The 22,431-nt window shown below is 41.6% G+C and overlaps 2 long non-coding RNA genes across 2 annotated transcripts in view; one reads left to right on the top strand and one right to left on the bottom strand.

Annotated features, from left to right (window-relative positions):
- LOC309508544 overlaps window positions 1-9,369 on the bottom strand; it is a 64,807-nt gene extending 55,438 nt beyond the window's left edge. Inside the window, exons 1-2 of the long non-coding RNA XR_014209527.1 lie at window positions 8,147-9,369; window positions 6,440-6,669 (exon numbers count right to left, since the gene is read on the bottom strand). This is a non-coding gene — a long non-coding RNA (uncharacterized lncRNA). The remainder of the gene's footprint in view (window positions 1-6,439; window positions 6,670-8,146) is intronic.
- Window positions 1-22,431, top strand: part of LOC309508671 — a 342,418-nt gene that overhangs the window by 52,979 nt on the left and 267,008 nt on the right. The window lies entirely within an intron of this gene.

Raw genomic sequence — 22,431 nt, 5'->3', positions numbered from 1 at the left:
AATAAAAAAGGAAACAGAGAGAAGAAGAGTTAAATTTTAAAATATAAAGGAGTCTCATACTTCAGGCAATACTTTGAGATTCTCAAAATATGTCACAAAGGGTTGCCATTTTAAGTAAAATTTCTGGATGGACCCTTTCAACGTGAATTTCACTTTTTCTAGTTTAAGAAAAAATAAAACATCCCTTAACCATGCGGCCACCGCTGGTGGAGTAGCGGATGTCCAAACCAATAAGATTCTACGATGGGCAAGAAGTGATGTAAAAGCGATAATGTCCGATTGGGTTAAAGTTAAGGTCTCCTTTGGAATACCAAATATTGCAATCAACGGACAGGGCTTAATTTGAATTTTTATGACTTCGGATAAAGTTTGAAAAACAGATGACCAATATTGATTTAGACGGGGGCACAACCAAAACGTGTGTGTTAAATCAGCTGGAGAGAGGGAGCATCTATTACAATTCCCATCCGTTCCTGGATATATATCTGCTAACCAGTGGTGTAGTCTACGTGATACGCAGGTATACGCCGTATACCCACTAGAAAAGGCCAAGGATTTCCGTATACCCACTTAAAAAAAGCGTGAGGATACGCAACTTCGTTTTGTGTCAGAACTTTCACACTTTCATTCATAAATTCACCTCGTCTGTGTTCGCGAAGCGACATGGATAGAATCGCGGAATCCAGTCACAGAATTTAGCTATTTTTGAATGAATGAAATCAATGTACAATGAATCAAATCTCGATTATGGACTAGTGTCTGTGAATATTAAAGTTAAAAGAGACTGCAATTGTTCTACGCGTCTCTGGGAATGAATGAGCGCTCAATGTGTGCTCCACACACACAAACACACACATACACTGAAGCACGCGTGACTCACGCTCCTGGTGTTTTCAGCGTTTCACTGTATTGAGACATGACGTAGGCTACATATGTGCACTTCATGATAGTCACTTCACGAGAATTTCACCATTTCATATAATAAAACTATCGTCATTCATTCGTTTCATATACACACAGAAACTGCAATGTCTTTACGACAACCTGTCAAAATAAAAGTTCGGTATAACGTGAAGAAGTTATAACAGAAATATATTACTATTACTTGTAGAGTATACTTCAAGTAGGCCTAATAATAATAATAATAATAATAATAGGTTATTAAAACACACAGAAACTCAAATGTGTACAACCCACCAAAATAAAAGTTCGGTCCAACTCAAAGAAATTAGAAAGAAATTGCACATAAAATGTATTTTAAAATAATAATACTAATAATACAATCTATTAAAACGTTATTTTAAGGGAATATCACAAAGTTTTTCAACAGTAAACTTGCCAAAACAATAACACCATTTTTTTTTCAAAAACACCATTTCTAAAAGCAAATTTGTATTTGTATAATGTTTTTATTTTTTTATTTTTTTATTGTCAGCTGCTAAAACCTGTGGTTCAGGGACCATATTCATGTAACATCTAAGGCTAAATGTAGCTCTTAACTGGCTGAGTTGTGTTTCTTATAATAAATTGACATGTTGATAACACTTAGTATTTCATAATGCTCTCAATTACATGTCGATGCATACTGTATGCATTAGTGAGTGTGGTGGTGCTTATGGGGTGACGCTCTGGGACGGGCGAGTATGAGGCGGTGTGTGTGTGTGTGTGGGTGGGGGTGGGGGGGGGGGGTGAATTACAGTATACTCACTACAAAAAACTAGACTACACCACTGCTCCTAACCTAGCCCTACTGAAATGAGCCCTATGCACTACTTTAAACTGAATGAGCCCCAAGCGTGCACAGGATGAGGATGAGTTAATCCTTTGTAGTGCATCCTCCCAGTGTCTGTCCGACAACTCAACCATCAACTCGCCTTCCCACCCGTTCTTAATTTTTGAAAGGTCATGGTTTTCCAGAGACATAAGTTGAGAATATAATTGTGAAATCAGTCCTTTTTTTGGGCGGAGGAGGTCATTTCTTCCCATGCTGCCTCAGTAGGGAGGACTGGGAAGGAAGGGAACAGTGCTTTGACACAATGGCGTATTTGGAGATATCTAAAAAAGTTACTGCGTGAGAGATCATATTTCTGGCATATATTATCAAAACTATCAAACCCTTCTTTACAGTACAAGCTTTTAAAACAGGAAAGCTGCTTCCTGCCCCACTGAGTAAATGTTAAGTCGAGAGAGGAGGCTGGAAATAAATGATTCTTACAAATAGGGCTAAGGGGGGAGGGAGAGATGAATTTGTAATGGTTTCGGAACTGGGCCCAGATTCTAAGGGTGGACAGTACTATGGGATTGGAGGTAAACCTGGACCACTTTGTGGGCAGGGAGGAGTACACCAAAGCAGGGAGAGATGACGAGTGGCAAGAGTGTGCCTCAAGTGTACACCAGTCGGTGTCTGGCACATGAAGCCAGAATAAAATGTTCTGTAAGTTAGCTGCCCAATAGTAGTGAATAAAACTGGGGAGAGCTAGTCCCCCCACATCGCGACCCCTCTGAAGTAAGCCTTTATTAACTCTTGGAACTTTATTCTTCCAGATGAAGGAGGTAATAGACACTGCATGAAAATTGGGATTTCCGACCCCGTAAACGGCCGTAAATCTCCCTAATTTTCGGCAGTTAACGACAATTTACAGCCTGTGAACGTCGCGTTCGTCTGTGCCGAATATTGTCGGAAACGAACCATGACGTATGCAGAGCGCTCGCGCCGGAGGTGTGAATGGCTCTAATTACCATATGAATAGCAGCTCCCGCCAGAGAAATGCTTGAATTTCCTCACTCACTATTGGTTGAACCCACGTGGTTTAAACAAGAAAAATCACTCGTGATTGGTTGGCAGATCTGTTACTATTGGTCACCCTCGCTCATTATAAATTAAAAAAATTATAATATTCATATAAATAATAATATATAAATTATTTTTTTATATTCATAATATGCTATTCTGTGGTATATTCATGTCATTGTTAACCTATGGACTAAACTATTATTACCATCAAGGACATGAATTTATAAAGGAAAGGAAAATTTGCCAGGGACATGCTGTTTATTCAAAGAAAGAGCTTTATTAGCACAAACACAAAACAATATACACCTATGTACAAAGCATAGATCATCTGCACACACAACAAATTGGAATCAGTGTCTGTTTTCATCTTCGGGGCTGTAGGTGACTAGCGGCGTTCTCTCTGAATTCGATCCACTTTGAAAACGTCTGTGGTGCGTTGCCCTGTATTTAGGAGTCGCCTCTAATCTCGACTGCAGCGTAGCACAGAGCTCTGTGAGCTCCTGGCTGGTGGTTGAACTTCATCGGACATCAGATCTATAGTGGCGCACTTCCAAATGCCCACGTCATCCTCACCTAGCACACTGTCTCGCTTCTAGCAGCTGTAAAAACAACCAATACAGACAATCAGTACTGTGATGCACTGTGTATGGACACAAAACATCTATTAATGCACGTGAAAAATAGTCACATTGACAAAAAATCTTACCCTCTTTCTTCTCGCTCGACTCCGAGCTGAACTCTTCACAGCTTCGGCCAGCAATGCCAGATCTGGATGTTTGTACCTGAAGCTCCTGCGTACTGTCTCGTAGTACGTCTTACAGGCAGCTGGAAAACAATTAAATGTGAGTGATATGAATAAAAACAACGCAAGTCACAGTAAAATGAAACAAGGAGAAAATAGTAAAAGTTACTTACAATGTCGTCATGATCAGCGTCATGAAAATCTGGACTTGCAGACATAGCTCTGAGTAAATGTGAGGTTACGCCCTCGTTATGAGGCGAGGTTACTCTATGGAAACAAAATGTATGATTAAGATCGTAAACTATAACGGATCTATTTTCTTATACAAGAGAATGAAAGCATATTCTTTGAATCTTACCTTTAAAATGTTTAAGTTTTTATGAAAGTAAAAAAATAAAAGAATGCAAGATTCTTTTATTTTTATTTTTTTACCTTGCTCCAGTTCGTAGCGCCCACAATTTGTCTCAGAGTTGAGAAGATGGCATACTGCTTCCTGTAAATTACAGGATTATTTACAATTATTAAACAAATAATAGCCATCAATCCCATGACCTCTTGCTTTATGATGAAATCATGAAAAACAGAATATTCTTACATTTCACAAGGCCTGACAAAATACAAAAGTGACCGATGAGATGAATACTTACTGGGTGTCAGCAGGTCTTTGCTCAGAGGTGCGCTAGCATCTTAAGGGCGAAAAAAACAAAGAATATTCAAAAATGTACAATTATTGAAATCAAACAAAAAGGTAAGAATTACCACACTCTGCTCTTCTAAGCAAGACTGTCTGAAACATGTCATTAAGCCAATAAAATAAACTGTTACCAAACTTGATTCTCAAGCAGTAAGTAAAGACCAATTTATAGTTATGCGTCGACCTCCCGCTGTAGCTACAGAGTAGGCTGTGTACATAGTGTACCCTTTAGCACACCCTGACGTGCACCTCTCCCAAAATGTAACAATGCGTCAATTTGACGTGGACGGAAGCGCTGTGATTGGTCTAGAACGCCTCCCTCGAGTTTCACAGGCTTCTTTCTGCATGTGTAATTGTGCGTCAACAGGGACAACAATGCAGAAGGATAAATGAAACAGTGTAGCCTATAGCGTAGAGGCTCGGGCTTCGGTCTGACGCAAAAGTATAAATCAGCCTTAAAGGATTAGTTCACCTCAAAATGAAAATTTCCTGATAATTTACTCACACTGAGTGACAAGATATCCATGTCTGTCTTTCCTCAGTGGAAAAGAAATTAAGTTTAAGGAAAACATTTCCATATTTTTAATGGCATATACTTTAATGGCAACCAAAGATCTCAATGTTCCAAGACGGTTCAAATGTCCGTCTCAATGCAGCTTCAGAGTCTCTACACAATCCCAGTCGAGAAATCAGGTTCTTATCTAGCAAAACCATCTGTCATTTTCAAAAATTATATATACACATTTATGTATTTTTTTAAACAATTGTTTGTCTTGTGCTAGTCTGCTGGCATTACAGACATTTGAACCTTCTTTGAACATTGGGATTGTTGGTTGCCATTAAAGTCCAATCTCTGTAGAAAAATACTGAAATGTTATTCCTCAAAACTAAATTTATTTTCCACTGAAAAAAGAAATAAAGGTTGGGGCAACAGATAAAGTGAATACTCACTGGAAATTTCCTTGCGCTGAAATCTGGCTTCACATTTCTCCGGGTCAGAGAAGGCTTCCACAAGACATTCAAAGTTTGACTTAGAGTCTGAAACACATGAGTCAGCCAGTAAGTACGGTCATGTTGCCTATACTAAATTGATAATGAAATACTGGAGTCATTACTACGCTTAATTAAGAGTGAGAAGAACCTACTCATCTTGAATGGACCAAAAAAAGCGAATGTTTTAGTTTCATCTTTCCAAGATGAGTAGGTTCTCACTCTTAATTAAGCGGCTTAAATAACTCTGACCAGCACTGTATATATTTAAAATAGATTATTCACAAGCAGTAAAAAACTACTTGTCTTGAATGGAGTGTGACTTTGTGCAGAGCAATGTTTTGTGCAGGGGGAAAAGTACTTACCAGGAGTGGACATTTCACTGCCAGGACGCTCCACTTGGCTAGACATGGCACAATCTTTATTAGATAAAACACATGAATAAGCCTGTGACTTATGTTGTACACAACACAATATTATGTTTAAGTTGTCATCAGTACTCACCAGTATTGTGCAACATGCTGGTGTCCTCAATGGGCTGCAGCTTCCTTCGTACATTATTGAAGCGAGTATCTTGACGCTTATACAGAGGTAATGTAAAATAAAATATATAAAGTTAAAGAATTTAATTTTTAAACTGCAATTATAAATTAAGAGAAAACGATTACACCTGATATTCTCATCCGAATCCAATAATACTGCAAAATAAAAATAAAATCAATCATTTGTATAAAATTTCAGGCCCAATTTGTATCAACCGATTTTATATTTCAGATATAAAATATCTGAAAATGAGAATATCATTTCTAACAGAACCCTCCGATTTTTTATTTTTTTGTGCTTCCTCGTAACGTTAAGTTAACGTTAGATCTAATCACCTCATCGTCCTTCTCCTCTGCCTGGTAACGTTGTTACGTTAGGTGTCACATTCACGACGCACATTTATAAATTAGACAATTCACCTTTAAACATATGTGAACCCCGTAGCAAGCTGCTATATGGACAAGCTAACTTAGTTAGCAAAGAGCTAAGTTAGCCAGTCAGACTCAGAACTCTATGCCATGCTGCTATCTGTTTACGTGCAGTTTAGCATCCCAAATTGACATATTCTCTCGTGTACAGCTAAAATAACATGGAAACTGAACATGAACCATGAGCAGCAAGCTAACTTAAAAAAAAAAAAAAAAGGCGTCAAAAGCTAACGAGAAGTTGTTTACACAGAGTGCGCGCGCGCGACCGGCCGGCTCTCTCTCTCTCTCTGGTCGTTCTTTTAGTTAAAACATGCGCCCTGTCACAAACGCAGCCGTTCATCTACATTACTCACCGATCAAATAAGACTTTGGCAGGCGCTAAAACAAGTTCAATGCAGGAAAATTCATGCGTGAGTTTCCATTAGACTCGCACGGTAGCCAGGCAAATGGCGAGCTCAGCTGTTGTTGACGCTGTCTTCTTCTTCTTCTTCTTCTTTTTGTTCCATGGCCGTTGACTCCTTAGGAGTATTACCGCCACCTACTGTTTACTTAGTACATATGGTTGATGGATCTGATTTGCGAAAAAAAAAAAAAAAAAAACATCCCTTAGGATCAGAGCCCACTTTCAGCTGGCGCTGCGTGTTCAGCTCCTCCAGCTTACACATTAAGCTCTTCACCTCCAAGATGATCAGATCTATACTTTCTCCTCTTATAGTCTAAATCCGGTGATCTAGTCCTGTAACCTCTAAAAAAGTTATTACTTCCTTAATCCTCTGACTATTACTCAAAACCTTTCCCAATATATCCATAATGCCCACTGGTCTGTTCTTTATATTAATAAAAAGGTCTCTACGCTGTTCTTCATATTTACTACATTTTAAAAACACATGTTCTACTGTTTCAACAACACCACATTCATCACACATACCATTCCCATGCTTTCCCATTAATGCCAGAGTTGAATTTAACCCTGTATGACCCATCCTTAGTCTAGAAATCATTACCTCTTCCTTTCTATGCCTTCCATAATACAATTCTTTTCCCGCTACAGATTTTACAATACTATAGTACCACCTACCTGTACTGCTACTTTCCCATCTTTGTTGCCACTTTCCTATTATTTCTCTATTAATTATTGATCTAACTTCATTTCTTCCTAAAAGTATCTTTACTTCTATCAAGTCTTTTTTTAACGCTTCTTTTGCTAATTTATCCGCTATTTCGTTTCCTACAATCCCAATATGTGCCGGCACCCAACAAAAGTATACAATTATACCCTCAGTATTCAGCCTATATAATAATGTATAAATTTCTAGTAGCAGGTCATCTCTATCGGTTTTTGTTGATATTATACTTTTAAGTGCTGATGCAGAATCTGAGCAAATTACAGTCGGCACCAGGTTTGGCTTAGTTTGCTCTAGCCACTGCAATCCTATTATTATAGCAGTTAGTTCTGCTGAATATACGGATAATTTGTCACTCAATCTTAAACTTATTTTTGTCTCAAATTTTGGAATATACACTCCTACTCCTACTTTTTGTTCTCCTGGATCTTTAGAACCATCTGTATAGATCTGTATACAAGAGAAAAAACGTTCTCTAATAAAAACATTAATTTCATATCTATTAGAATATTTTACTTCTGCCTTCTCTCGATCCTCCAGCAGTCTCATCTCAACATTAGGTTCGGGAATATTCCAAACCGCTACCCCTTTTAATGGCATATTAGGACAAATATCTATATTTTCCATACCGCATTCCTTAACCCATTGTTTATGCTTCCACCCAAAACTATTTCCGTTATCCTTTTTATATTCCCAACAATCATTTAAAATTTCTCGTGTACGATGACTCTTTGTACAACCCTGTAAATTAACCCAGTACATCATTGTAAGCTTTTTCCTTCTTAAGTCTAGTGGCTTGTTGACGCTGTGTGTGTGCTTCAAGATTATGACGCAAGTGCTAAGATTCCGATTGGCCAAGAGAAAAAGTGCTAAGATTCCGATTGGCCCAGAGAAATGTAAATTATAAGATTTATCCAATAATGTTTCGCAATTCTAGCCTGCATGGCAGTTTACTGTGAGAAACAATACAGAAAATACAGGAATATATAATTGTTTGTGTTTTGTTAGCTTAAGTTTCAGTGTGGATTGTTTGTGTAACCTTTAGACATTAATGAAGATAATTTAATACTTTGTCTAAATCATGCAGAAAACCATCTATCTTTGGATAAAAGTGTCTGACAAATGGATAAATGTAAAATAATATATATTGCCACTGTACACTGTAAGTCCAGATGTTCCTTCATGAACAACAGCCTTTTAAAGTGGATTTTAATGTGGTTATTCAATTTGTCCCATTTTGTCTGTTTAATAATACTGCTATCACAAAAAGGGCAGTGAAAATTTCTGCAACATGTTGTGCATTGCTCCAAAAGTGGTAGCGCTATTCAAACTCCACTGGCTACCTGTCACATTCAGGATTGATTTTAAAATTTTACTATTTGTGTATAAAGCTCTTAACAAACCGGCGCCCCAATATCTGACCAATCTCCTCTGCCCGTACACTCCATCTCGTACTTTGAGATCCAGTGATCACTGTCTTCTTATCGTGCCCAGATCCAGACTTAAAAAACGAGGCGACTGCACTTTTGCGACTGCAGGCCCAAAACTTTGGAACAGTCTACCCCTCTATATCAGACTAGCTCCCTCAATTTCCATCTTCAAAACTTATTTATTTTCTCTTGCTTTTAATACCCCTTGACTATGATACAACTATTGCCTTTTTTTTTTTTTTTTTTTTTTATTGTCCTGTTTCTGCCCTGCATTTTATCTATTGCCCTGTACAGCACTTTGGTCAGCCTTGGCTGTTTTTAATTGTGCGTTATAAATAAATATTGTATTGTATTTTTTTTAGAATTAAGTTAATACCTTTTAGTCACCTGGGATAAAACTCCCCCTGCTACCCTCATTTGCATTTGTAAAGCTCACAGCAGTCTCATTTACATGTTAAAGCATTAGAGGGAGGGGGGTCACGGGGCAAGCAAGTCCCACGTCAATTTCCGACAATTTCCGACAGTTTGCAGTGTTGCCTGTAAATTGCCGTTTGCAGTCGTAAACCTGAACTTCCACGACAATCTACAGCGCCGGTAACTGTCGAAAATCCCACTTTTCATGCAGTGAGATGTGTTAACTGATTTAAAAAATGATTTAGTCAGGAATAATGGTAGACATTGAAACAAATACAAATACTTTGGGAGTATGTTCATCTTCACCAATTGTACCCTCCCTGCAACAGTCAGAGGTAGGCAGCTCCACCTTTGAAAGTCAGCTTTCATTTGGTTAACTAAAGGTGTAAAATTAGCCCCAAGAAGAGAGGTGAAGGAACGCGTAATGTTTATTCCAAGATATTTGAAACCAGAATGTGTTAAGTGAAAGGGGACTACTTCTTGTTTAATTCGCATTGCCAAATCATTAATAGGGAAGCATTTGCTTTTCTGATAATTGAGTTTGTAGCCAGAAAAAGACCCAAAATTATTCAATAGTGATACAATTACAGGGGTGCTAGTTTCTGGATTGCTTTCATAGATCAAGAGATCGTCTGCATACAGAGAGACGCGATGTTCCTCAGTCCCACGCCCAACCCCCCGAAATAACGACGACGACTTTAAAGCAATCGAAAGAGGCTCGATTGCCACTGCAAATAGGAGCGGGGATAGAGGACATCCTTGACGTGTCCCACGTGTCAGGGGGAAACATTTGGAAAGAGATTGATTAGTTTGAATACATGCTTGTGGGGAAGAATAGAACAAACGAATCCATGCCAGAAACGTGTCACCGAACCCAAACCTCTCCAATACGGCAAACAAGTATTTCCACTCCACCCGGTCAAAGGCCTTCTCCGCATCCAGAGAGATTACAGCTTCTGCAGTCGAGGAAGGACCGGGGAAGTAGATCACGTTAGCAAGTCGGCGAATATTTGAAAAAGAGTGGCGACCCTTTATAAAACCAGTCTGATCCTCAGAGATTACTTTAGGGAGAACGGATTCTAAACAATGTGCCATCACCTTGGCTAAAATGTTTATATCAACATTTAGGAGGGAAATAGGACGGTAAGAGCCACAGTTAGTGGGGTCCTTGTCCTTTTTGAGGAGTAGTGTAATCTTAGCTTGTGTGAGGGCTGGGGGCAAGGAACCGTTTCCCAATGATTCGTTAAATACTTCTAGCATAATAGGTGCAAGTTTATCTTTAAACTTCTTAAAAAATTCGGGGGGGGTAACCGTCGGGTCCTGGAGATTTACCAGTTCGCATGTCTCCGATGGCTGCAGCGATCTCTGTCAGTGCAAGAGGTCGATCTAACACTTCCCTGTCTCCAGGTTCAATAGTAGGTAATTCTAAATTATCTAAAAAACTGTTCATATTCGTAACATCTGATGGGAATTCATACGTGTAAAGTGTAGAGTAAAATGTTGCAAAAGTATTATTGATTTCCTTTGGGTTGGTGACTATGTTTTGATCCTGATCTCTTATTTGGGGTATGAGCCGAGAAGCAGCCTGACGTTTCAGCTGGTGAGCCAGCAATCGACTAGCTTTTTCTCTGTACTCCTAGTAAGTGCTCCGGGTCCGCAGTAATAAGTATTCAGCCTGGTTGGTGGATAGAAGATTAAGCTTAGACTGTAGAGCTATCCGTTCTTTATATAATTCTGGGGAGGGGCTTTCAGAATATTTGCGGTCTAAATTAAAAATTTAATCCGTCAGGTCTTGCATTTGTTTGCCGCGTTCTTTATTGACATGTGCTACATAGGAGATCATTTGTCCTCTTAAGTATGCTTTTAAGGTTTCCCAAAGTAGGGAATATGATATACCTTCCTTCTCGTTTACTTCCAGAAAAGTATCTATATTAGTAGCCACATGTTCACAAAATTTCTTGTTTGAGAGTAGCAGGGAATTAAGTCTCCAGAAGGATTGCTCTCTAATGTTCAAAGTGAAAGAAAGGTCTAAGATGAGTGGTGCATGATCTGAAATGATGATGGCCAAGTATTCAACCGATTTCACTGCAGGGATGAACGAGCTATCTATAAAAAAGTAATCTATCCTTGAGAAAGAATGGTGGACATGAGAAAAGAAAGAGAATTGTTTGGAGGTCGGATTTTGAAACTTCCATGGGTCTACACAGCCATTTTGTCTCATAAAGTCTGAAAAAACCCTCGACATTGCAGAAGGTGGGGTAGATTTAGGGCTAGATTTATCGAGCAATGGGTTAATTGTACAATTAAGATCTCCTGCAAGGATCAGTCTATGTGTATCTAAATTAGGGAGAGATGACAGAAGCTTATTGGCAAATTCAGCATTGTCCCAGTTAGGGGCATACACATTTACCAAAAGAACAGGTGTTTGAAATAGGAGGCCTGAGACAATGACATATCGACCATTGGGGTCTGCAATTATTGCATTTAGTGAGAACTGAATTCGTTTATTAATCAAAATTGCCACCCCTCGTGATCTGTTATTAAATTTGGAATGGAAGATATGATTAACCCATAATTTACAGAGTCTGGTGTGATCTTCTAACCGTAAATGTGTCTCCTGCAAAAACAAAACATCAGTTTTCAATTGTTTAAGATGGGAAAAAATCCTAGAGCGTTTCACAGAACCGTTCATCCCCTTAACATTCCAGGATAGAAACCTAACTGCAGCTCCCCCTACTGGGCTTGTACCGCCTGCGTTATTTATCATAAGAGACATCCAAAATGCGTTTGATTGGCCTGAACCACATTATGGAAGTACCTTTGTGGTCATAAGTGATGTCAACACACACTGCGTGCAGTTGTGTAGAAGAAAAATGAAATAGTAATAATAATGAACTAAAAATACAGTTTAACATAGCTGTGTGCATCCTTAGAAGATAAGGTTTTGCCATGTAAATAAAATGTTCCCCAGTTCTCATGAAACTTAAGTTGAAATAGAAAAATAAAAATAAAAAACCCATTGAACACCTCAAATCTAGATCTTCTTCCCAAAACGAAGAAAACCGCAGGAATTCCCAAACGGAAAACTTCCAAGACATCTAGTGTTGTCTATAACTCCAATCCTAACCTGAGGATGGCTCCTCTCTCAGTAAGTGATTTGTGTTCTACCTATATACAATTATCTATTCGGCTCACCTTGAGAATAAAGAAAAAAGAGACCAAACTAAATCAATAAATAAAATTTAAAGTAATATGATATATCCCTGACTTGCATCTGGATCACCAGTGCTCACTGTGCAATTACACAGAGCACAATTGGACTGATAAAAGTATGTAAAATAAATCAAAGTGCCTGACCTAGTAAAAATAAAATGTATCCAGCTCAAAAAAAAAAAAAAAAAAAAAGAACATAGCTGTTGTATATTTAAATCACAGAGGCCACTGCGTTGTTATTGTACCTTAAACATGTACGAAAACCACATTAGCGTAGGTATTAGGCTACCTTGTACGCTTGTAGTTTACTTGAAAAAAAAAAATGTTCTTGGTATTTCCCCCTATATATTAACCAAGAAAACAAAAAGGCCCCAGGAATCAAAGTGTCTAAGCTGAAAGTTAGGCTTACTTTCAATACACCTGAGGGTCTATCAACAAAATCTGGTCTGATGTGATGTTGCATATGGGACGCAGAGCTAAAGAGGGCAACCACCAACTGAAGCCTGAATCATTTATCATCTGCCAGGATGAGAAAGGTCAGAAATATGTAACATCGTCATTCAACAAACGCACAAAGATGCTGGCGACAGTAACAAATAAAGCCTATTGATGTTTGAGCAGTCAAGGAATCCGCTGTGTCATGTCGCCTCATTGGAGAAATAACTCTTGTTGCTGCCGCCCAATCCACCAGCTGTTGTGTTTCCTATTAGTCGGTCATTCTCAACGTCATGTCGGATGACCGACAAATAGGAATCTCGCTAGAGAGGCCAATCAACCTCGAGTGTAATTAAAATGAGCCAATGCACATTGACATGCGATGATTGCAACAGCTGATCTGCCTCGCAGCGTGGGTACATAAGCTGTAGGTGCATCGCATTCTTCAGCTTTTGCCCGAGTCAGATCTGGAGATGATGGCTATGCTTTCCTGTGCTGCCAAGAGGGTGGGGCTCATGTGGAATCCTCCACCGTGTCACGAGCCCTCAAGGCTGGAAGATTGGTTCCATCAAGAATGGTGATGGAGGAAGAGCCACTAGGTTTGGTTTCTGGCAGTAAAAGTTGCCCTCCACGAATTAGTGAGCTCCTCATGCACCTCTGGAAAAAAAAGGTACCGGGATGGGATGCTGAGAACCAGTGCGAGCCACCCTGGTACCTTTCTTTCCAGAGGTGCATGAGGAGCTCATTAACCCTCTAGGCGCCACGATCGAGTTTACTCGACAAGATGCGGCACTGAATAAAACGGCCGATTTTGTCAAATAGGGTGTCAAATTTCATTCGACCTCCCCTCCACTAGATGGCAGACATGTCATACTTCATCCCGACTCAAAAAAACGTCATGCTTCTATACAAAATTTTCGAGCTAGAGCGCATTGAATCAGTGCGAACAAAAGCGGAGCTAGTGTGCGAGTGAGCCATTTTATTAGAGCAATATTGTCAACGTCAGCGAGTATTTGCATTAGATTATTATTATTATTATTATTCTCTAATGGCATCAATAAAGCTTACCCGCAATGAAGTGTTGGGACTTCTATTCGCGGACCCTGATTCTGAAGGGGAATATTTGCCTTCAGAAGATGACGGTGATTCTGAAAGTGAAAGTATAGCCCTACACCAAGCACAAACGGTGAATCCTTTGCCCAATGTAGATGGTCCTTTGCCCAATGTCAGTGGTGGGAACAATGTTTCACAGGGTCGGAGTGTTCATCGCGAAGTTAGCAGGCGTGTTAGTGATGTGGGGAACGAGGCAGGAGATTTTTACCGCGCTAGCCATGTAGCTTTGTCTTCTGACCGTGTGCCTCTCCGCGATTGCGGTAACAGTATTGTGGTGGAGACTTTGTCTAATGCCACTGGGTATGTTAGACGAGGTCGAAGTATTCATAGGACAGTTAGGGGGCAACGTGGAGGCAGGGTGGGGAGTCGCAATGACAATGACAGTAGTCCGAGCTGTGCACACTCGGCTCGCGCGCGAGGCAGATCTGGCTGCGCTGCTCGTAGCAGGAGCAGAGGCGGTGTGACACGGGGCAGAGGGGCTATTATGCATAGTCTATCGCAAGCTAATGGGAATGCTGGCTTTGAGTACTTGGCCAATGAGGATGAGTACCAAAGTTGGATCACGCCCTTTGATCAGCCAATTGGATATCTGGGGGAAAGAGAACTCTCCAATGCCAATTCGCCCCTAGATTTTCTATCACTCTTTCTCTCTGATGATTTCTGGAATTTACTTGAAAATGAGACAAATCGCTACACCCATCAGTTTTTAGCCTCCCATCAACTCCATCCACACTCCAGATTTCATCAATGGTCTGACGTAACTGTCAGTGAAATGAAAGCCTTCTTTTCTCTGCATTTGAGTATGGGTCTGGTAGAGAAGTCAGAGTTGGAGGATTATTGGGCCGAATATTGGCCAACAGCAACACCTGGATTTGGCAAGGTGATGTCCAGGAATAGATTTGAGATGATTTTGTCTTTCCTTCACCTCACCAATAATGAGGAGTGTGTTGACAGGGGTCAGCCAGGGTATGACAGGCTATTCAAAATCCGCCCAATCATCAATTTGGTCATCCCCCGGTTTTCAGCAATGTATGGTCCATCTAAGCAGCTGTCATTGGATGAAATGACCATTGTGTTCAAAGGGAAATCAACCCTAAAATGTACAACCCAAACAAACCAGACAAATATGGCTACAAAGTATTTGTTCTGAGTGAAGCCAAGTCAGGCTATGTGCTACAGTGGTCCATGTACACTGGACAAAGTAGGCCAAATGCAAACGATTTCGGTGCTACACACCTTATTGTCAGTGAGCTGATGGCCCCGTGCACAGGGAAAGGGCATGAGGTGTACATGGACAGCTATTACACCTCGCCAGCCATAGCAGATGAGCTGGCAAGCAATGATTCAGGTTTGTGTGGGACTGTCAGCAGTAAGAGGAAGGGGATGCCAAAGGGCCTCACCCGTGAACAGTTACCGTTGAGCAAGGGAGATGACCCAGTCTTCATGAGGAAGGGGAAAATGCTAGCTTGTGCGTGGCATGATACAAAGCGCCTCACAATGCTCTCTACACTGCATTCCAACACATGTGTCAGAAAGTGCATCAGGACACACTGATAGTGGCTATAGGGAGATAAATAGGCCTGTTTGTGTTGATGACTACAATTCGTTCATGGGGGGTGTCGACACAGCAGACCAGAGAATGAAGACTTACCTCTTTCCCCATAGGTCAAGGAAATGGTACTACAGGATTTTCAATGCCATTCTCAGTGTAAGCATGGTGAATTCCCACGTCATTTACTGCCGCTGCACTGCTGCTCCTCACAAGCCCCTGAAAGTCTTTGTGCAGGATGTCATCACTGCTTTACTGGAAGGCTTCTCCAGGAAAGAGAGCAACAAAGGCCGAAAGTCGTCCTCACTGGGAGACTTGCCACAGAGACTCACTGAGCGCCACTTTATCTGCCAGGCTGATGGTTACCCAGATTGTGTAGTTTGTTCTGATCGGACCCGCCCTAAAGGCCGCCGTCAGACAAAATACTTGTGCAGGCAGTGTGGGGTGGGTCTTTGTGTTGTGCCTTGCAATGAGAGGTACCACACAATGAAACACTACGCGAAATGTCACCTGGATGGATAGGGAGTCATTATCTCTACAGCAAAAGGCCTGCTACATAATTTTTTTTCTTTTTTTTTCTGCCATTTATTAGTAATGATTTACACTGTTGATTTACTATCTATTTCCCTGACCATTTAGTAGTGTACAATGTGTTATTTTTTTGTGTGTTCATGTCCTTGTGATGTGTGCGTCTTTGTCAGCTAAAAAAAAAAAACCCCAAAAAACATCAACAAAAACCACAAAAAAAATAAAATAAATAACATTGTCTCTCGTCTTGTCTCGTCTGTCTCTCGTCTTGTCTCGTCATCTCACTCATGATCTGTGCCTTGCCATGGCGAGTGAGCTTTTGAACTAAACAGGTCTTGTCTACTTGTGTTTGTGTGTCATATGAATAATATATATGTGCCCCATACATGGAATCAGAGTGCCTACTGTATGTAGTAAATGGAAAATCTCTACAGCAAAAGGCCAACCGCTACATGCATTCGGTTTGTTTCTACCATTTATTAGTAATGATTTACACAGTTTGTTTACTACTTACTATTTACCTGAGCATTCAGTATTGTGCAATATAGCATACAGAAGGTGAGGGACATTTTGGGGGGAAAGAAGTGCTGCATTTTATCATTTAAACATGTGACTTTTCATGAAAATTCTATAATCCAAGATGGCTGCCACCATATGACGTCACAATATGCAAATTCGATGGGAAAATGTAATCCCTACATAAACTTTGGGTCATCCTTAATATTTCTCTAATTTACAGAAAGTCTCTATCTTTTATCACTTTTAAGATATAGCCTTTTGAAATTAAGATGTCAAAATCGAACATTTTAGGAAAAAACCTCTGCCACCTAAAGTGTTAAGTCGTGGATGGCACCTTTTACTTCCAGAAGCCGACCTAGTGGCTCTTCCTCCATCACCACCCTTGATGGCGGAGTGGCTAAGGGTTACACGCAGATTTCCCCTGTGGAATGGGCCGTTGGAATGCAGCAGTGCCCCAACTCCACCTCGCGGGCGAAATTTGTGTCTCCCTTCCCGGGCCTGTAAGCACTTGTCGGAACTAACCAGCAAGGTCAGGCCTGTGGGCAAGCTGCCTCCTCTGTACACACTATGGCGTGGTGCAGGTCCAGCAGTGGGCGGTTCGAGGACACAGCCAAGCCTTTTCAGGCACCCTCTACCCAACTGTGGAACCAGGTAAGTGTTATACAGCCCACTCAGACCCCGTTGCGGGCCGCCTCGCTTGCCCCACTGTGGGTAAGCATTTTCGAATGCCTCTGTCCCCAATATCGGTTTGCAGTGATCGACCTGAAGGACACGTACTTTCATGTCTCCATTCTCCCTCGACACTGCGCTTTGCATTCGAGGGTTGAGCATATCAGTACAATGTCCTGCCCTTCGGGCTGTCCCTGTCGTCCTGTGTCTTCACGAAAGTTACGGAGGGGCCCCTTGTTCTCATGAGAGAATACGGTGTTTGTATCCTCAACTATCTCGACGACTGGCTCATACTAGCACAGTTCCGAGATCAGTTTTGCGAACACAGGAACCTGATGCTCAGTCACCTCAGTGAGTTGGGTTTTCTGGTCAACTGGGAAAAGAGCAAACTCTCCCCCGTGCAAAGGATTTCTTTTCTCGGAATGGAATTAGATTCGGTCAAACAAGACAGCACGCCTCACAGAGGAAGTTACTCAGTCGGTGCTGAACAGCTTGAATACATTCAAAGGCAGGACGGCAGTCCCACTGAAATTGTTTCAGAGGCTCCTGGGGCATATGGCTGCCGCAGCGGCAGTAACGCCGCTCGATTTGCTTCATATGAGACTGCTTCAGCACTGGCTTCACGGCCAAGTCCTGAGATGGATGTGGCAATGCGTAACTCGGGTGACAACCACAATGGCGTGCCTGCAAACCTTTAGCCCGTGGTCAGACCCTTTGTTTCTGCGGGTGGGAATTCCCCTAGAACAAGTGTCCAGACATGCAGTGGTTTTCACGTATGCCTCTGCCATTGGCTGGGGGGCCACTTACAACGGGGATGCAGTTGCTGGCGTTTGGACGGGTCCCCAGCTGCATTGGCACATCAATTGCTTGTATTACACCTTGCTCTGAGCCACCTAAAGAAGCCGCTACGGGGCAAAGACGTTTTGGTCCGTACGGACATCACTGTGACCATTGCATACATCAACCTACAAGGTAGTCTACACTCTCGTCATATGTCGCCATCTCCTCCTCTGGGGTCAGAAGCATCATTCGAAAATATGGGTTTCCCCCAGTGAGCCTACTTGCACAGACCCTGTGTAAAGTCAGGGTGGCGCCCTATTGGCCCAACCGGACCTGGTTCCCAGATCTCATGCTCTTCACGACAGCCACTTCCTAGCGCATTCCTCTGAGGAGGGATCTACTTTCTCAGGGCACCCTATGGCACCCACGTCCAGACCTCTGGAAACTCCATGTCTGGTCCCTGGACGGGACATGGAGGTTCTAGGTGACTTACCCACAGAGGTACTTAACACCATCACTTCGGTCCAAGCACCGTCTACAAGACACGCTTACGCCTTGAAGTGGAACCTGTTCGTCGAGTGGTGTTCCTCTCACCAGGACCCCTGAAGATGTTCAATCAGTGCTGTGCTTTCCTTCCAGCAGCATGGGTTGGAGCGAAGGCTGTCTCCCTCCACCCTCAAAGTATATGCTGCTGCAATATCTGCTTATCACGACAGATAAAATCCTCCTTGGCCTCCCTCCATGCCCTATTGTGACCTAACTCTGGTGCTTCGAGCTCTTCAAAATGCCCCCTTCGAGCCTTTGCAGTCAGTAGACTTAACTATTCTGTCTATGAAGACTTTACTGCTGGTTGCATTGGCTTCCATCAAGAGGGTAGGGGACCTGCAGGCATTTTCGGTCGACGAATTTGGGAGTTTGGGACGGATGACACCCACATGGTACTGAGACCCTGGCCTGGCTATGTACCCAAGGTTCCTACCACTCCCTTCAGGGACCAGGTGGTAAACCTCCAAGCGTGACCCCGGAAGAGGGCAGACCCAGCCCTGGTTTTGCTCTGTCCCGTCCGCGCACTGCAATGGTACGTGGACAAAACTCACGCCTCGCTGACAGATATTTGTAGAATGGGTAGAAGCACAAAGAGGCCAGTCAATTGTCGGCTTGCTGCGCCTTAACAGTTGCGCATATATTCTCCAGAGTTTAAACCTGTTGAGTGCTTAATTTGAGCCTTATCCTGCCGTATCCTGTTCTGGAAAATGTCTGATTTTGGATTTTTGCATTCCGGCATTGTTTTTAAACGATCCGGCATAAACAAGAGCATTACATGGTGATGGTGCACTTTGCGGGAATCAGTTCAGTTCTTGTGCATTAGCGTAAAGCTCAGCTTACATATGAAATAGTTGAAAAAGTTCGCTTCGCGCCAGGGTGCATGCATCAGGAGAGAAAGAGCAAGCGCGGGTAAATGCAAATGTATTTGGAGGTTATGTTTTGACTAGTAGCCCTCAGCAAATATATTTTTGATCAGCTTTCTTAAGTTTAAAATCATTGTCATTGGTTGGTTTTTACTCATTATTGTTTTGCACGCAGTAAAGCGTAACGTTGGGAAAGTAGCATCAAGTTTGGAGAGAGTGTATACCTGATGAATTATTCTAATATAAATGAGTTCATATAACCAAAATGTCAAACAGACAATCAAGCATATTTAAAATTTTCCATATCCATGAGTAAAGCTGGTAGTGTTTCTGATAAAAATAGATCCTGAAGATGGAACTGCTAATAATAATCAAGCAGGAGACATGAGCAACGGGATTTAGATCACTCAAAATTAGAAATTGATGTAGTGGAAAAGGCAACAATGTCATCCGTGAGGGAATATCACTGATCAATAAAAAATTTTTGGTCTCAACGTAGCTATATACATGATAGAATAATACACTAGGTTGTGCCGAAACTTAGGAATGATGCTCTTACTAGTGCCTTGATTGCTGTGATAGATCTTAAAAACTAGCTAAGAACCCCTAGTCTTTTATTTATTTATTATTTACTTCAGTGTATTTTTTTTCTTTTTTTTTTCTTTATATTTTCTTTATCTTATGCTATGATGCTTGTCTGTTGTCTGATTAAGACATTTCATATTTTGAACCAGGACATTTATGTTTTTTTTAGGGCTGTCAGTTAAACGCGTTATTAACGGCGTCGATTTTTTTATCGCGCGATTAACGCCTAACAAACTTTGTAGTTTTTTTTCACATGCTTTTGCAACAACTAGTAACGTTAGTAAAACTACAACACCACCGGATCTAGCTAGACCGAAAACAAAACAACAGGCACGCCGCACACACTTGTTTGGGCTTGCGAGCCGGCCGGACGAGAAGCCGCGTCTAGGACAACTTGTATCGCACATCGGACGCGCACTTTCTCAGTTTATGGCCAGCAATAAAAACGCTGAATGGCGCCGCCGGTGTGGTGTACACTCATAGAGAATAATGTGTTCGAATTTTAAATACGAGGCGCTGCGCTTCGCTTCTCGTCCAGTGTGCGCCTTTAACATTACGTTTTGAGTGGATGAATGATGAGCGCGAGATGCCGAAATGGATGCCAATAAGATTCTGAATGGAAAGTTTAATTTTTAAAAAGTGGCCAAATGGTTCAATTGACAAGACCAAAGTGATCTGTGTGTTTTGTCGTTGTGAACTGAGCTATCATCGCAGGCTTCGCAGCACGTCCAGTCTGAAATACCACTTGTTGGCCAAGCACACACAGCTGATGCGAATTCTCCGCCCCTCGTCAATATCAGGACCTCGTCAGTATTTCTTTCACCCTTTTATTGATGGACAGTGTTACATTATGTGAGAGATTATTTGCTCCAAGTGAGAATGTTAGTGTCAAATTGAACACTACAGTATATGCCAATGTTGTTTTCAATAAAAAAAACATTTGCACAAAGCAAGCCGATCCACTTTTCCATGTTGATAAGAGAATTAAAATGAGAAAAAAATAATGGGACAAAAAGAAATCAAGAGACATTTAGAATAGATAAAAATGTGCGATTAATCACGAGTTAACTATGACATTAATGCGATTAATCGCGATTAAATATTTTAATCGTTTGACAGCACTAGTTTTTTTATATTGTTTATATTGTAAGTTGTGCCGTCACTGTTTAGTGATGTGATTGTATGTTCCGGGAAAATTTAAGTTGAATGGTCAGTGTTGGTCACAGTGCCTTTTAATTGCTTTTTTTGATCCAGCAATTATTTATTTACAAATTAAGCACCGCTGTTGAGTCCTCCATTACCCTCAGTACCGGACGTGGCAGAGCGTCCGGCGTCAGGCCTACATTCCGCTGTATCCTTGAGAACCAGTTCTAGGCTGGGTGCCATATATGTGACCCTGAGGGGATCCCATAAGTGTATTTTTCCACTGTTGCTCCTAAATGGAACCCTGTGTCTTTCCCTTAGGAGAACCCATCTCTTATGAGGTTGGAGTCACCCCAGTGTCTTCCATATGTAGTACAACCCTACGCGGTTAGTCCATATGTTCATCTCTACGTAATTCCTTCAGGGAAGGATGTGGCTCCAGTGGAAAGGGCACACCTTCCCAGTGTTATCCAACAGTCTCACTGAGTGGGCTATGCAGAACAGCAGTGATGGACATTCTCTGTGTAAGCCCTGTCCCATCAGCTAAGAGGGAGTAAGAGGTATTTTACACACTACAAGAAACAGGTGACAGTAATGCCTCTGCTGTCGTTTGGAGTCACCCCAGTGTCTTCCATATGTTCATCTCCACTAACTCCTTCGGGGACGAATGTGGCTCTAGTTGAAAGGGCATGCTTTCCCAGTGTTATCCAACAGTCTCACTGAGTGGGCTATGCGGAACAGCAGTGATAGACATTCGCTGTGTAAGCCCTGTCCCATCAGGTAAGAGGGAGTTTTACGTCCCTGGACGTAATGTGTTATTTCTCTGTTATTTATTTGATTTCTTGATGTTGTGACCTGTTATTGTGTGCAGTTCGTTTTCTCCCTCTTTTTCTCCCTTTCCTTCTGTGCACGGCTTGATTGGTTCAGCTGTTGTAGCCCATGTAGTCTGATTGAAAGAGTTGGAATTAACCCTCTGGGGTCTGAGGTTTTTTTTTTTTTTTTTTTCACTGATAAGGAAAAAAACGAGCCTATTGCGCCGGCGCGATAGCCGACCTCAGGGGGTTAAAGACTGATCGGGATGTTAAGTTGCGTAGGCTAGAGTTGGAAGCCCAGATGCAGTGTATCAGACCAGTTCCGTCACTGCGCACCAGACCTGCTTCCAGTAGTTCCGAGGTGGGGCAACCTGACTTTGATGTGGGTAAGTACATTAAACTTGTACCTCCATTTCGTGAAGCTGAAGTTTACTCATACTGACTTTTGAACGTGTCGCGGCTAAATTGAAATGGCCCAGAGATATGTGGGCGTTGTTATTGCAGTGCAATCTCGTTG

Source organism: Leuciscus leuciscus, assembly GCF_965113295.1.
Source record: "Leuciscus leuciscus genome assembly, chromosome: 10".
Classification (NCBI taxonomy): domain Eukaryota; kingdom Metazoa; phylum Chordata; class Actinopteri; order Cypriniformes; family Leuciscidae; genus Leuciscus; species Leuciscus leuciscus.
This window is presented reverse-complemented; position numbering and strand designations above follow the sequence as displayed.